The sequence below is a fragment of the Mus pahari genome, chromosome 4 (assembly GCF_900095145.1).
Source record: "Mus pahari chromosome 4, PAHARI_EIJ_v1.1, whole genome shotgun sequence".
NCBI classification, from domain to species: Eukaryota; Metazoa; Chordata; class Mammalia; order Rodentia; family Muridae; genus Mus; species Mus pahari.
Genome location: NC_034593.1, coordinates 17,042,301 through 17,053,515, shown reverse-complemented (window position 1 = coordinate 17,053,515; position 11,215 = coordinate 17,042,301). Strand labels below are relative to the sequence as shown.

Sequence of the window (11,215 nt, the reverse complement as noted above, 5' to 3'; positions counted from 1 at the left end):
ATATATATGGATGGTGATGTGGTCATAGGTAAAGGTGGGAGGTAAGCCCAATGGATTCTGGGAATATGGTAGCCGTTGTCTTGGCAACAAGTGTGTAGGTCATGATGTCGCCTATGTGATGTCACAGGTCCAGATATTACCACAGCTCCATCCTTGTTACTATAAAGAGAAGAAAAAGAGGAGGGGGAAGCTGATGGTGAAAAGGGAATGAGAACATCATGTCTCTTAAACTGTTTCCTGCGGCCTAGGGGCATCATCAATTTTGGGGTGTAGTTGACTTTCACCATCAGGATCCACTTGGTTAACATTCGTATCTGGTTCCTCTCTAGACAGTGGCTCTTCTGAGGACAGTGGCTGGTAATCCTGTAACAGGAGCTGATTAATAGTTTGTTTAGAATTTTTTTGTATTTGTCATTGAAGGAATGTAGAAACAAGATTAATGAGGTAGGGAGCAAATAATAATGCCAGGAAGATGACTGGGAAAGGTGTTACAAAAGGGAGTATCCAATTCCATACAGGATTTTAGAAAATCCCAGAACTGGAGGTCTCATGGTCCTTGAAGTTCTTTATGTCTGACTGTAGTTCCTGGATTTTATTTCCCATTATCCCAGATTGGTTGACACAGAAACAGCATTCTCCTTGATGCTACAGGCAAAGACCACCTTCTTTAGCTGTCAGGACATCTAGCCTCCTTTGGTTTGAAGCACCACAGCTGCCAAAGAATCTATCGATTTCAACAACTCCTGTCTCCCACCTAGAACCCCGTGGGTCTTGTATATAGAAAAAGAGTGTCTTGTGGTGTTGATAGAAGAAATGATTGATCCATGATCCTAGAATATGCATCTGTCAAGACCAATATGGGCAGCCCCCATATTCATCTGGCCATTTTCTATAATAATCTTTTGTCTGGTCAAAGAGAATATAAGTATAGAGATAATAATGTTTATATGGGTTAACAGATACAGGGATGACAGCAATTTGGATTGGTTCCTGGCATCCAGCTATGGAGCAGTTTCCTGACCCTATCTGGAAAGACTGTTTGTTATCTGTGGTGGTTTTTTGGACTTCGAATCTCCAGCTGTAAGGGCTACCCTGGATGGAAATGAATAACATGGGGAGGACGAGAAACCCATGTCTAATCCAATGAGGTTGATCTAATCCAATTGGTTGTCTAATCCAATTTGCTGCTGGAGTGGAGTCCCATTTTCTGGGACAATAGGGGTTCTCTTGACATCCTCCAGAACTTAACAAAGCACAGTCCTGTTAGCGTCGATGTATATGACAGAGGAATGAAAGGTTTGAGGTGAGACAGATGGACCCAATGAGAGAGTCCCTTGGGTTTAGTAGCTGTAGGGATCACGAGGATTACCTTAAAAGGGTCGTTCCATTTAGGAGAGAGGGGTGAGGGCCAATGATCTGGAGGAGATAGAAGGACTTGGTCTCCAGTGTTGACGTGCATGTGGCCATGGTAGATGGTAGTCAGCAAAATTCCATTGGAGAAAACAGAGTTGGCAAAGTAATGGGGTGAGTAGATAGTCTGGAGGGGAGAGCATTTAGGTGAAAGATCAGGAGTTAGGACTGGACGTCCATACATGAGTTCAGAAAGTGAGATGAGAAGAGGTCGCTTGGGGAAAGCTCGTAGCCTGAAAAGAGCCAGAGGTAGGAGTTTTGCCCAATCAAGTGAAGTTCCTGTGATGGCTTAGCAAGAGCAGTTTTTAAAGAGTGGTTAGTTCTTTCTACTTTATCTGAAGAATGAGGATGGTAGGGAATATGAAAATGCCAGGAGATATCCAGGGCCTTAGATAGAATTTGAGAAACTTGGGAAGTAAATTCGGGATCATTGTCTGATTGCAGAGAGTCTGGAACACCAAACCAGGGGATAATCTCTTGGAGGAGGAGATCAGAGACTCTCTGAGCCCTTTTGTTGGTTGTGGAAAATGCCTTTACCCACCCTGAGAAGGTGTCCACCAAGACCAGGAGGTACTTGGCATGTCTCATAGTGGGCATGTGGGTAAAGTCAAGCTGCCATTCAGTTCCAGAAAGGGAACCTCTAGCCTGATGGGTAGGAAGAGGGGTGCTATGATACCTTGAGTTGGAGTCAGACATCTGACAGATTTTGCAAAAAGCAGTGATAGATTTTATAAAGCTTAGGTCCTCAGGAGTAGGTTGTAGGTGGGTCTTGACAAAAGAAGACAATGCTTATCTGTTAGAATGAAAGAGTTGGTGAAGAGAGGACAGAAATTGGCAGGTGTCAGGGGGTGAAGGTGGAGATGTAGGTTGTAGTATAAGAATGTCACGGGGAGAATGAGAAAAGTCTAGGCCCCTAAGGCCTGAAGCTCTAGCTGCCTCGTCAGCTCTGTTGTTTCTCTTGGAGATGAGAGAGTCATCTGTCTGGTGAGATCTACAGTGGCCAATTTCAATAGCTATGGGGAGATGGGAGGCCTTTAGCATGGCCATAATTTGGTTTAAATTAATTACTGATCCTCCTTTTGTGGTAAGAAACCCGTACTCCTTCCAGATAGCAGCGTGGGACAGGAGAATATGAAAAGCATATTTAGAATCTGAGTGGATAGTGAGGGCTTTTCCCTGTGCCAGTTGAAAGGCACGGGTAAAGGCTATTAGTTCAGCCTGTTGATTGTTGGTATAATCAGGAAGGGCCTGTTCCTGATACTATGTCTGATACTATGGCATAGCCAGCTCTTCTGGTCTCTTTGTGTAAAAAGGAGCTGCCATCTGTATATCAGGTATAGATGGCCTGAGGCAATGTGCCCTCCTCTATGTGGGAAGGATGAGGTAATAATTCCTCTAAAGTTTCAGTGCAGGAGTGAGATAGGTAGTGATCCGTATTTGGTCAAGGAAGAAGATTGGAAATATTATGAGGTGGGCATGATTGGAAGGTCAGTGTGGGGTCTTCTATTAGAGCTACCTGAAGAGAAAGAACTCTGGAGGGAGTTAGATGCTGTAAGCCTTTAAAAGTTAGGAGCTGTGACAAGTTATAAGAAGAGAAGACAGTTATAGGTGACCCAAAGGTTAGTATTTCTGACTCTCGAATAAGGAGTTCAGTGGCTGCTAAGGTATGGATACAAGGTGCCCATCCCTGGATGGTTAGATTTAGTTTTTCGACAAGTATGCTACAGGTTCAAAAGAAGGTCCCAGTTGATGACTTGAGACTCCATGGGCAAATCCTTCCTTTTCAGTTACTGAAAAAAGAGAGAAAAAAAGGATGAGTCAGGTCAGGGAGATGTAAAGCTGGAGATGTAAGGAGAGCTTGTTGGGACCTTTGAAAGGGCTTGGTAATAGGTTTGAGAAGAGGTTCGTGGGTAGGGCCTAACACTGATTCACATAATGGATGAGAAAGGAGGGAAAAGAAAGTAACCCATGAAGTAAAAAACTAGCTATTCCTAGGGATGATAAAATCTCTTCCTTTGTAGAAGGAACAGGTAGAGACTGAATCAGATTCTTTCTATCTAAGGTAATAGCCTAGTGGGTTGGGGTAATTGTTAGTTCCAAATGGGTGACCTGAGGGGTGGACAGTTGGACTTTAGAAGGTGAGACCCTGTAGCCTCTACTGGAGAGGAAATTTAGAAGAGCAGAGGTGTCAGCTTGGCTAATTTCTAGAGAGGGGCTACAGAGAAGGACTTCATCTATGCAAAGTATAATCTTAGATTTAGGGAGAGACAGTGATAGCAAGTCAGAAGCCAGGGCCTGACCAAATAGGGGCAGGTTGTCCCAGAATCACTGAGGTAGAGCAGTCCAGGTAAGTTGGGTAGAAAAGTGGGTATCAGGATCTGTCCTGGTAAAGGCAAACATGTTCTGTGACTGGGCATCTAGAGGGATAGAGAAAAATGCATCCTTGAGATCTAGGAGTGAGAAATGGGAAGTCCCTGAGGAGATAGTGGAAAGAAGTGTGTAAAGGTTAGGATGGAGAGGAACCACTGCAGAATTCATGTGCCTGAGGTCTTGAACCAGGAGATAGGTACCATTAGGTTTCTCAACTACTAGTATACGAGTATTAAAGGGGGGAAAGGTAGGGCGAAGGAGTTTTTTTCTCAAGAGGTCAGAAATGATAGGCTTAAGTCCCCCGAGGCTCTGAAAAGAGAGAGGGTATTGAGATTGGGTTATGTACCTGGTAGAGTAAAGTAATTGGATAACACGAGAATGATATTTAGCAACAGAGGGGTTCTGGATGTCCCAAACTTGGGGACCTACCAGAGAATCTGTTAAAGGAAATAACATGGTAGTGTTGGTTGGCTGGGTAGAAGAAGGAGCAGAGGAACTGCTGGTGAACTTGGGTTTAGGCAAATGGGGTGGGGGAGCAAAAGAAATAGAGGTTCCCAGCCTACCTAGAAGATCCCTTCCCAATAAGGGCACAGGACATGTTGGTACTACCAAAAAGGAATGGGTGAGAGGTACACCTCTAAAAATGCAACAAAGTGGTGGGGTCTGGTGAGGGAAGTAAGGCTGTCCTCCAACCTTGACAATAGGAAGAAGAGAAGGACAAGTGGGTCCCCAAAACTCCGTCAGGACCGAGTAAGTAGCTCCAGTGTCCAAGAGGAAGGAGATAGACTGCCCACATACCAGGATATCTACCAGGGGTTCCCTGCTAGTGACAACAGTGGTTGCATCAGGGGAGCTTGGGTCTCCTTAGTCGGCCATAGCCAAGCCTAGGAGATCAGCTGGAGTGTTATCTGGGGTGATGTCCCTCTGTTCTGTGTAACATAAGGGCAATCAACAGTGTAATGTCCCTCTTGATGGCACCTAGGGCATGGCCCCCTTGGCTTGCAGAAGTCAGGGCAGGCTTTTGCCCAGTGACCTTGTTGACCACATTTGTAGCAGGTACCTGGGGGGGGGGTGTCTCTGGGTTTTAGAAGACCTGGAATCTGGGGCAGTGTCTGGAGGTAGTTGGACTTTGCTGGCATATGGTATTTTTGTTTGCAGACTTTCTCATCTTTTCCATGGTACACTTTGAAGGCCAGCACTAAAACTTCTGCCTGTGGAGTTAGGGGTCCCCTCTCCAGCTTTTTCGGTTTAGCCTTTATGTTGGGGTAGCTCTGGGAAAAGAAGTAGGTCATCAGAAGTTGCTTACCTTCTGGGTTTTCAGGGTCCAGATTGGTATGCTGTAATAAAGCCTTTGTGAAATATTCTAAAAATTGAGATGGATTTTCCTGCTTGTCCCAGTGGTGTGCCTGAAGTTACATTTGAAGACATCATAGCACCCATTGGAGGGGATATTGGATTTTTTTGTACCAGCATCCTGAGAACAATTCAACAACCAAAAAGAAATCAGCCAAGCTAGAGGCTCAAGTTGTCACGTGGGCTCCCTAGAAACTACACAAATGTCCTGTCCTACACTTACTGTCCTGAAAGGACTTTACCCTGGATCCAGGGGTTTCTTAAATGACTGCAAGAGCCTGGGGGGAGGGGAGTGAGAGCCACTTTCGAGGGAATGGTCAACCAAGGCTCCATGTCCTAACTCATATGCCAGCTGGGAGGCGTGGCTGTAAAATGTCAACCCCTTAGCTCCCAGAAAAAGCTGGCCATGCCTTATCTGGAAAATTAAGGGCCGTCTTGACGACTGACTCCACCAATTAATATGCCAGTGTCTGTGTGAGAATTCTATTGAGCTGGTACATAGAAACGTGGAACTGAGTGGGTTAGGTGTGGGCCTGACAGAAGCTAGCCCCATAAGTTGGACTAGGGTGGCACAGCTCACTTGGTAGATGTTCGAATGTCCCGCGGCGGTGGCAGTTGCAGCAGCTCACCTGGTGGAAGCCTGTTATTCTTGAAGCACTCAGCTGAGGAGCCAGGATGCTGCTTGTTCCACTGCTTCCAGCCACTGCACACAGCAGGCCAGGCAGAGTGAACCCGTGCACTCACAGCAGCCGTGGTTGCAGGCTGTGGCCGGTGGTATTAGCTCCCTCCGTGTGGCCATGATCTCACTGCTTGTGCTGAACCCCTGCTTCTGGCTCCACATTGGCTGTTGAGGGTACCACTGATTTCCCCGGTTTCAGCACTAAATGATGTATTAGAATAGTGGCTCATGTCTGAACGCAACACACTAGGCCAAAACAGTTCCACATGTAAGAGGTTTATTGGGAGAGAGAGGGGCAAGGATGGTGGTGGTGGAAAAGGAAGAGGCAAAGACAGGAGACGTTCCGCTTATATGTATGGATAGTGACATGGTCATAGGTAAAGGTAGGAGGTGAGCCCAATGGATTCTGGGAATATGGTGGCGGTTCTCTTGACAATAGGTGTGTAGGTCATGCTGTCACCTATGTGATGTCACAGGTTTTAGAGGTCCTGATACCAACAGATGGTAAGACATCAAAATTTTCTTGGGTAACTCCATGTCTGCATCTTGTCATCACAGAAGGTGATGGTGGCTTTCAATTTATGAAAATCATTTGTATCATTCAGTTCTCTGTTGTTAAACATCTTCAGAGCTAACTCCAGCAACTGGGACCCACTTGTACCTCTGAATTTTTCTAACTTTTCTAACTCTTTTTCAAATATCTGGAGCCAACTGGTTGACAAAGGAAATCGTTTTAGCAGTTGTCTTTAATTCATTAAAGTGGATCTAGTGAAAATTGTTTAAAGTGTTCTTGGTCAGTGTTGACGAGAAGGGAAAATGTATTCTGCCCAGACTGTGTTGTTTGGAAGGAATTCCTGTGCCAGACCTAGGGGTGTGTTTTTCTACTTTTTGTCAAAGAATGGTAAGTTTTGAGGATCGTTGGTTGAGAAGAAGACATGAATTATGAAAGAGAAAGAAGTGGAACTTTCTCTTCTCCTTTCGGGGCTACTTAGTGCAAGAGAGAATGCTCACCTGCAGGAATTATTTTTTTCTCGATGTTTGCACATTCAACATAGATGGCAGGAGGTGCTGGATGAGAGTCCATGCCCTTCCTCACCTCCACACAGGTACCAACCCTAAACAGGAGACCTGGCAAAACCAAAATGATTTAGCTCTCTAGCAGGAGCAGGCATAGGTCTTAAGATAGAGGCTTCTCAAATGAGAGAAAGTCACTGTTCAGTACAGGGAAACAGCCACTCATAGAAAGACACAGACACACACACACACACTGACACATGCACACACACATACACAGACACACACACAGACACACACTCACGCACACATACAGTAAGGACAAACAGATGGGGCCACCACACATTCATACACTTGTACCCTCTAGGACTCCTTTGATTATCACACTCTTCCTCATTCCATGAGGCTCTGAAAACCCTGGTATCTCAAGGTTTGGTCACTGGGGATATTGCTATGGCCGCAAGAAATGTGGTGTATTCACCAGAGAATATGGCTCACACATAGGTTTAATCCGATAGAAGGACTTTATGAGCAGGCTGATGACTACACTAGTTGTTTGGGATCCCACTGTAGACCTGAGCCTTTCTCAGGATGAGCTCTTAAGTACAAAATCCACATTCTGGGTTGAGATACATCAGTTAACAAGAACAGTTACAGGAAACAGAACTACAGAAACTAAAGAGCAAGGTTAGTGTATTAGAGACATTCCCAGAACCGTGGACTTTGATGGACTAGGGCTTTGTTTATGTTTTGATATGTGGTACCACCAACATGCTAAGTGTTATGGCCTGAATAATAGTTCCATCCTGGAGTCAGTAGTGCTAAGGTCTCCAGGACTACTAAGGTCTGGGGTACTGTTACAATCACACTGATTATGATACCATAGATTTGTTCTGAATCTCTGTTATCTGCGTAATTTTCCACAGTGCTATATACTGTTCAATAGGCTTTCCCCTTCATGTATTTGAGCCATGTTAAATATTGTAAGAAACAGGCACAGAGTATGGGTAGTAATGTGGATATCTCTAAAGTCATTCCAGGAAATGAGCTTTGGTTTCCTGGTTCCAGAATCCAAATATTTATTTATTTTACTGCAGAAGAAGGAGAAAAAGAAGAAGAAGAAGAAGAAGAAGAAGAAGAAGAAGAAGAAGAAGAAGAAGAAGAAGAAGAAGAAGAAGAAGAAGAAGAAGAAGAAGAAAAAAAAAAAAAGAAAAAGAAGAAGAAGACATCATAGGTGAATGATGTTTGCCTGCAGTGCAATGTTAGTTGAAGACCAAACCTAGCTCACAGGACAGGGGATTCTGGGACTGGGAAGGTCTTTTAGCTTTTAGCAAGGATACTGGACATTTGTATCATCACATCTCAGGATGAAAACCCCATGATTGGCTGGTGGGCTGTATCGGAAGCAAACTCCTAGAGAAGGAAGCATCTGGGTTTGGAATAGGAACAGAGTACTGAGTACAACCTAGGGGTAGGAGCAGAGTAATGAGTGGGTCACAGAGTCGTTAGATGCCATTAGAATGGACATAGACCAGGCAAGAGGATGGACATTAGGGTGGTGAGGAGGAGGAGGATGACAATGACGCATTGTACAGAACTGCCATATTTTCAGACTATAAGTGCCCTTTTCATATTATCTCAAACAGCTCTTGTATGGGTTCTTAGATGGGGCTGCTTTTATTCGCCATTTGACACTAACAAAGTGAAGCACACTGAGATTTTCACAGAACGAGGTCATTTGCTAATTAAATGGCAAAATGGGAATTTTAAAAGCCTTGAATTTTTCTTTTTAATTTTACATCTAATTAAAATTACTCTGTGTGTGTATGTAAAGGCCAGAGAACAACCTGTGGGTCATCCTTCCTTGTTTTTGTAGAAAAAGCTTCTCTCTAGGATTTGTTTGTATTTGTGTCTCAGAGTAGGTCAGTCTGGCTGGGCCACTGGGATCTGCCTGTATGGTCCCTCTTACCTTAATATTAGAATAATAAGCATGAGTCACTGTATCTGTCTTTACAAGTATGCATTAAGTGTCTTGTTTTCATGTATGTTCGTACCTTGAATGTGTAACCTGTGTCCATGTTGGAATTACAGATGGTTGTGATCCCCTGTGTGGGTGCTATGAATCAAACCTATACAAGAGCAGCTGGTATTCTAAAAAGCTGACCATCTCTCCAGCCTCTGTATCTGGCTTGTTAATGTGGGTTCAAACTAGGGTATTTGTGCTTGCAGAGCCAAGCTGTTAACAAACTGAATTATTTCCTAGCCACACAACACTTGCTCTTTTGCTGTATATTTTTTTTTTATAAATTTTGAGAAATAAGACATGGCAGTCAGGACATAAGACAATGACAATTCATCTCTGAACATTCCTCCATTTCTAATCAGCTCCCAGCCTTGGCTTCCAGGTGCAGCAAACACTGATCCAGTTTTTCTTCTATAATTTTCCTTTCCTCAGAATGTCACATAATGGAATGACACTGTATGCAGGCTTCCAGCTTCAGATCCTCTAACTTAACCATGCATTGTACACTTGAGATCCATGTGCCATATTAAAGCTCAAGGCTATCAGTGTAGTATTAGAATTAGCTCTAGGGTCTCTGGCTCCACAGCCACTTCCCGATCATTTGTATTGACAAACCGTTTTGAGAAAACTAGGTATAGCCAGGTAATGTCTGAGGTAAAACATCTTTAGATGTTTAAATACAGCTCTCATATAGTTCCAGCAACTCTGTTAGAAAGGCTGGAGCGGTGTGAAAGAAAATGGTCCTCATAGGCCCATAGGGGAGTGGCACTCTTAGGCGATGAGGCCTTTTTGGAGGACGTGTATCTCTGGGAGGTCTCAGATGTTCAAATCAGACCCAGGGTGGTGTTGTCTCTTTCTTCTGCCTGCGGAATCAAATGAAAAAGTCTCAGATACCTCTCCAGTACTATGTCTGCCTGCCTGTCACCATGCTTCCTGTCATAATTATAATGGACTAAACTTCTGAACTGTATGCCAGACCCAATTAAATATGTCTCTTTATAAGAGTGGCCATGGTCATGGTCTCTCTTTAGAGCAGCAAAACCCTAATTAAGACAGCTGGGAGTTATTAATTTTTGACAAAAATTTACAGTCAGAAAAACCATACTATAGACTTTGACTAAATTCATCAATCAGAGTGGTGTTTCATTAGGACACTTTGAACAGGGGATTCATTACTGCCTGTGTATAGATGGTTACTGTGAATTTTCTCAAGGGATTGAGAAAGAAGATAATTTGGATTTATGGCATGTCTCTTGGCATATGATCTGTCTCCTGCTAATAAAAAAAGGGTAAGCTTCTTGCCAGAAAACCAGGCAGGCTACTCACAGCCCTCTTCTCTCTCTATTCCTGAGACCCACATTCCTATCCTCATTCCTATCACTGCAACAAAACACCAGCTGCAGTCTGCCCTCACTTCTCCCCATAGCTCTTGTGGATCCCAGAGTCCATTCCCTCTCTAATCTCCTTCCCCTCACTCATTTCAATATCCCAGCCTCCAGCTCCAACCACATGCCCTGCTAGCCCAAGGGTAGCTCTTCCCAGGGCAACAAGAGGCTGAAAGAAGATCCACACCTCTCCCACTGCTCCTGAGATCCAATTCTGGCTCCAGCGTCATCCTGCTCTGTAGCATCCCAATCACCCCCCATTCCTCCCGGATCCCAGCTCAGGGGAGCATGAAGACCTTCTCCTCCACATAGACTGAGGCAGCAAGCACAGAGCCTACACAGGTCTGCACCAGGTTCTCTGTATACATATTATAGCTATAAGCTTATTATTTTTATGGGACTCCTGACTGTGACAATGAGTGGGTCTCTGGCCCTTGAGCCTGTTCTTGGGCCTCCTTTTCTACTATTGGGTTGCTGTGTCCAACTTCAATGTGACAGTTTTTCTTCATCTTATTATATTTTAGTTTGTATGTTTGGTTGCTACCTCTAAGAAGTCTGCTCCTCTGGCAATGGGCAAAAAGGCACCTTATTAGTGGTGTTCTTATATCAGTCAGGGGCAAAATGGATGGCAGTCCATTATTCATTCTAACTTGATGCCTGGTTTAGTAGCCAAAGCTGTCTTATGCCTAGAACTCATAAAATCCAGTCAAAACAAATCAAATCCAGGCAGTACAGTGTGGGGGGAGGAGGAGAGACAGAGACCTGTGGACTACCATTCCACCCACAGAACTTCATTCCAGTGTACTGCACAACCAGGCCATAGACACCTGCTTGCTGCCACTGATGGCCTTGTCTGAGTCCATGGCTATGCAGAAGAAGCATTTGGTGTCAATAACTGTGACTCATATTACCACTGGAGAACATGGGCATGACCCTGGTCACAGTAGTCGCTGGGCACCATGGGGATGTCCAGGGGCTATG

The 11,215-nt window shown here is 44.4% G+C and overlaps 1 non-coding gene across 1 annotated transcript; it reads left to right on the top strand.

The window, feature by feature from the left end:
* Positions 1–10,792: 10,792 nt before the first annotated feature.
* LOC115063914 lies at positions 10,793–10,933 on the top strand. Its single transcript, XR_003843781.1, has one exon. It is a non-coding gene; the product is annotated as a small nucleolar RNA SNORA48 (small nucleolar RNA).
* The last annotated feature ends 282 nt before the right edge of the window (positions 10,934–11,215 follow it).